The sequence below is a fragment of the Miniopterus natalensis genome, chromosome 8 (genome assembly GCF_054644295.1).
Source record: "Miniopterus natalensis isolate mMinNat1 chromosome 8, mMinNat1.hap1, whole genome shotgun sequence".
Classification (NCBI taxonomy): domain Eukaryota; kingdom Metazoa; phylum Chordata; class Mammalia; order Chiroptera; family Miniopteridae; genus Miniopterus; species Miniopterus natalensis.
Window position 1 is genome coordinate 36,233,632 of NC_142088.1, and position 6,045 is coordinate 36,239,676.

Sequence of the window (6,045 nt, forward strand, 5' to 3'; positions counted from 1 at the left end):
TTAGGGTCTCTCTTTCATCTCAGTGTCCTCCTATGTTACATATCTGGTCCAAAATCTAGATCTTTCAACTACCTACTTGACTAGATGAAATTATTTATAATATTTTTTACCTTTCTCCTCTTGGAGCAGTTTTGGTTAAAGGTACAGCCTTTTCTCTAGTCTGACGTACTAGAAAATCTGGGGCAACATTCAAGTGCCCCCTCTTGTCTTGTGGCTGCCACTGCTTCTGAGAACATCCAGGAAGTTCTTTCTGTATTTGATAATCCTCTCAGTCTCTTAGGGCTTGACTTCTATGAATATAAACTTTTGTGATTCTTCTCTTTAGTCTTCATGATGGTGCTAACCACATGCTACAATTGTTATGTCTACCTGCGACATTATAAGCCCTTTTGAGGGGAGGAATCCTGTGGACTTCTGTTCCCAGACCTTTGCTCATGCATAATAGTTGCTCAGTGCCCCTGTGTGAATGGTCTTTTATAGGCATTAGTAATAATCCCTCATGTTGTAGTCTGAGGTGTGTTTTAAACATACTTTCTAAAGTTAGGATTGAGTTATCAGTGCATCTACTCATAAGGAAGTCATTTGGTATTTTAGATACTTTGATATTAGCTAATTTAGGTATTCAGTTACACTCAATATCTATTTATTCTACTGAATTTCAGAGTAGTTAGAATGTTTTTATTAAGACTGCTGGAAAAGGACTGGATTGTAAATAATGAGACTCTTAGTTCTACCATCAACTCACCGGTTGATCGAATGAGTTAATTTTTATATGCCTTAAGCTATCCTACTACAACAGAAGTAAAATAAGGCAACATCTAGAAATGTCATTTGTTGTTTGAGTATTTCAGATGAAGCTGAATACACTTTTAACATAATATTGTTGCTCTTCATTTATAAATTAGCTGCTACTTTCTGTATGTACACATACAGTTATGAATGAAAATCCAACAATGCCCTAATGTGATTTTTTTTTGTAGTTTATTTAGGGTACAAATAAGGAAGTAACTGCAGTTTGTTTGAAATCACAAGCTTTTGTATCACAAGGTTAATAAGTTAACCTTGGCCAGCAAATGGAGAAAGAACCATCATTTCTAATTGGCATATGCCACAACTTACCATGTTCCTTTAGCCCATCTCAGGGAATTACTGAAGTGTTAACTCGGCTAATTTTGTTCTGGTTTGGTTTGGGGGATTGGCCCCCCTTCTTATCATGTACTTATTTGCTCCCGTGTAAATTCAGTATCGGCAGTTTGGGCTTTTGTTCACGTATGTCTAACCCAGCAGCATTGTGATACAAAGACTTCATCTCAGATAAAATCGGCTTTATTCCCAGACCTCGTTGTTGATGACATTATTCTGCTAGGGTGACATTGGTGATACGGATGAAACCGTTCAGTCCTCCAGCTAGGATGCTGATTTCAGGTCTAGGGTTCATTACTCTGGAGAAGATGGGATACTTCTCTCACTTTATAGGCATTTAAATTGGCCAGCGCTTCCAAGTATTGACTAGTATTAATGTATGTGTTGTTTCATCACCCCGTCAGTTGACATACGTTGTGCTACTTAGTTTATTACTGTTACAGTTAGTGGCATACTGCTTAATATGAACATGACAGTTACTTTTCTGATAGTGCTGAGCAAACCATTCTCTGATCTAAACCATCGTAACCAATGGCTTGCTTGTGAGATCAGCCGAACCTGTCTCACTGTACAGTGTCTACTTTTGGAGAAAAGAATTCAGAATTCTTTACTACATTTTAGTAAGTTCCTTGCCAGAGAGATTGGATATATATTACTATGTACTTTTCCCATCCTCACAAGACCATAGGAGAATAAAAACTAAACATACTGTGATTGCTAAAATCCTCCATATCTTGAGCCTATTAATGGTACAGGAAACTAACATCAGTAAATATCATCAATGACAATATTAACAAGGTTGAGGTATTTTTGCTTAAACCCCCAAAAGAAAGTTTCTTTAGGGTTAAAAAGGTGAGCTAAAACATCTGAACACAGTTAACCTAATTAGCAAACTTACCAGCATTAACTTTCAGTTCTAAAAATAAAACGCTTCAGTTGGGAATGGAAATACCCTTCTGTAGGGTAACAAATACCTTGATAAGGCAAAATGAAGTACAGATTTAACATGACATTACTTTAGTATGTGCTACTGAAAAGTAGGTTTTGCTAAGAAACATAAATGATGGCAAGAATGGTAGAGGAAAGATAAATGCTAAAATAACTATAGTAAATACAATGGAAAAAGTTGAGTTTGACTACTTGACTTAAAAAATCTGGCTTTGCCATTTATTGACCTTGGTAAAAGCCACTAAACTTCTCTGGATCTGTAAATTAGAGACATCATATCAAATAATATCAAGACCGAAATACAGTTATGTTTAAAAATGTATTGAAAACTAAAATGTTACCCCGAATGGAAGGTATTATTACTATAATTATCTTTTCAGAATAGAAAATAGGGCATTCTTTAATTCTGCTCTTGTCTCAGATGACAAGCGTGGGGTCATGTGGGAAATGGCACATTGTTTATGCTCACTTCCCTAAGCTCCATTTCCCCTACATTCAGAATTGTTTACTGAAAATGCTAAGGGTGGAGTGGGTGAGATCATCCGTAAATTACAAGACTTTTAAATCTGACAGATTAACTCTTTATGGCAGGATGATCTAGCAGCAAGATGGGAGACAAGTGAGGAGTGTCACCTACTTTGAGGCTGACGGGACATGACACAATTCCATTAATAAGAAAGAAAGTAAAAGAAAATCATACTTGGAGTGTATCTTACTGAGTCAACACCAATCTATAGAAACAAGAGCACAGACCTGTTAAGAATATTTATATTTATAAAGTATCCCAATAATGAGGTAAAAACATGACTTGAGACCATCCTTAGTGTGTGATGGTTGGAGAAAAGAGATCTTGATAAACTGGCAGTGAAATAACAGAAAAAGACTGGTCCTGTAGGAGAGATTGATAGAGCTAAGGATCCTCCATAAGATAGCACAAATGTAGGGGAATTTTTTAAGAGTGAAAAAAGTTCACAGATATGCTGAATAACGACTAATATTTTAAAGCAAATTTGGAAATGACAACAGTCCATGTGCTTCAAGAAAAGGCAGAGGAACCTGTACTAGAACACAAAGCAAAGCCAGAACTATGGCTCAATACTTTGAAAGCAGTGAGTAAATTTTTAAATAATCAAGATTAGTTTTGTTAGAGAACTCTTATGGGGAAGTACATATAATTCCTATATTTAATGATAACGGCATTCTTAGCAGATAACTAAAAGTAGTTACCAGCTTCGAGGTAAGAGCAATGTTGTTAATGAATTTTTAGTCAGGCCTGTGGAAACTATTTCTCACAAAAGGCTATAGAAGTCTGAATCCTTTCTTAGTGAATCTCCAAGAGTCACCGTAGAAGTATTTACAAGTAAAATGCCACCTCTCTACGGTGTCTCCCAGTGTGTCCCTCAGAGAGACAGGGGGATGATTCAGAGTATAGAGGCCTGCTCACCAAGACCAAGCCCTGAATCATGTTTTGAGTCAACACATCTTTTCTAATGATTATCCTGGTCCTTTTTTTAGTTCAGAAATCATGGTAAAAACAATTGCTAAGCTTGATTTTTCTCTTGAGAGTGTTTCTTCATCTTGGCTCTTATGTTAGTCTACACAGCCAACAAATTTGCTTAAGATGTATGATCAATATATATATATATTGTATTTTTTAAAGGTACGAAGGGATTGAAATACAATTTTGAACCAGCATAGGTTTGAGAACTGATTGCTCACCTCACACTCACACTCAGGAATGTCCTTTTACAAGCTCTTAAGTTTTTAAATTGACACTGATTGGAAGAATTTGATGATTATATTGCCATTGGATCAATAATGAAATTCTCAGCAGCATTATGTGGTAAGCTTGCACCCTGCATTACTCCCCCCCCCAACAATTTATTATAAAAATTTTTAAACATAAAAAAGTTAAAATTTTACAGTGTACTCACCACCCGGGCTAGTTAGCATTAGCCATGCTTGCATTGTCCCATCTGTCCGCCCAGCTCATCAATTCAGAGGACCTTTTGATGCATTTTAAATTGCAGATATCCATACACTTCATATTAAATACTTTAGCATACCACATCATTAACTAGAGTTCAACATTTGGTTATGCATTTTTATATAAAGTTAGCATATAATGAAATACATCTTAAGTGTGCACCCACTGAGTTTTGGCAGATGCATACAAATGCAATCAAAATATAAAATGTTACCAGAAAATTCACACATGGCCCTTTCCAGTCAACCCTTGTCTCCACCTCATCCCTCAAAGGCAACCACTCTTCTTTTTTCTGTCATAAATCAGATTTATCTGTTCTAGATCTTTGTGTAAATAGAATCACAGAGCATGTACCAGGTTTTGGAGATCTCTCCATGTGGTGGTGTGTATTGGTAGTTCATTTTTTTGCTGAGTAGATTCCATTGTATGACCATAGTGTAGTTTAGTTATCCATTGTCCTATTTATGAATGAATACCTGGGCTGTTCCCAGTCTTGGCAGTTATAAGTAAAGCTGCTATGGCTATTGTTAACAAGTCTAATGTGGACATAAGCTAGGCTTTCATTGCTCTTGGGTGAATACCTACGATTAGAATTTGTGTGTCATTGGGTAGTTTTAAAAGAAACTTCCATACCTTTTTCCAGTGTGGTTGTACTGTGTGCTGGATTTTCAGTATATTTTTGAATGTGTAGAAAGATGTAAACTTTTTTTATGATCCATGTTTGAAATTCTGGAAGTTGGTTTTGGATAGAATTCACATTGTTCACGGTTCGGCAGTTGTTGTTATTTGAGGAAAGTAAATACCTGTCAGCCCAAAACAGTCCCCATGGGGTTCCTGTACCTGGCATTTTAGCATCAGTTTCACCCTTTGAGAGATGAAAGCACTTACCCAAGCATGGTGATGTTAGCTAGGAGAAACGACACTGATTTGTTTATGCTACTAACTTTTGCCACCCGTTTTCAGTAGGTAAAATAAGATTGGTAATTGAACAGAAAAGATTTTTTTCTGTTTAATGGAGGCAGACGGGGTAATAAAAAAAACATGTACTATTGGCCCAGCTGGAGTGGCCCAGTGGTTGGGCGTCGACCCATGAACCAGGAGGTTCACCGGTTTGATTCCCAGTGGTCGGGGCACATGCTGAGGTTGTGGCTCGATCCCCAGGAGGGGGCCTGCAGGAGGCAGCCAGTTGATGTTTCTCTCTCATCAATATGTTACTGTTTCTCTACCCCTTTCCCTTCCTCTCAAATCAATAAAAACATTTTAAAAACACACACACAAAAAGTGCTATTAGTCCCAGGTACAGCAATGTGAGAGAGAACCATCTGGACAGGGAATTACCCCGAACGGTGGTCAAGAAACCAGAACACTGGCTGGGAAGAATTCTACCTCAGCTGTGCGGGGGGATGGCTCTGTTTCCACAGGACACCTGAGCATTTACAAAGCCTGTTTCCAACGTTGTCTTTTTATTCCATAGCACTTGGCTACAGTTATTTTACACCCCAGGGACTTCCTTATCCACTGTGTTTCACCCTTCTCAGCGGTTCTATTACGTTAGCATTTGCCTGTATAAGCCTTTAAAATTATAATATTTATGTTTCCAATGCTCCTGTTCAAAGATATTTATGAATGGTTCATCCAGCCTTTCCTATTCGACTTTTAAGGGCTGGGATATTTGGCTTCTACTGTAAATCCTTATAATGTTCTATACATTGTAAATGCAATAAAATGTTAAAAATGATAATTAATGGCAGATTTTGATATGTATTTATTTGATAATGTTATCACTTTGGATAAGTTTGGTTTCTGTTAATAAAGATTGTTCATAAAGACTAGGGAGAATTAAGTCATATTGTTCTCTATAACATAATTAGTGAATTCTGCATCTATTCACATTACTTTTTGTAAAACTAAATTTTTACCAACAGCATTTTCTAAAATCTCTGATTAAAACAAAAATGTAACTTCTT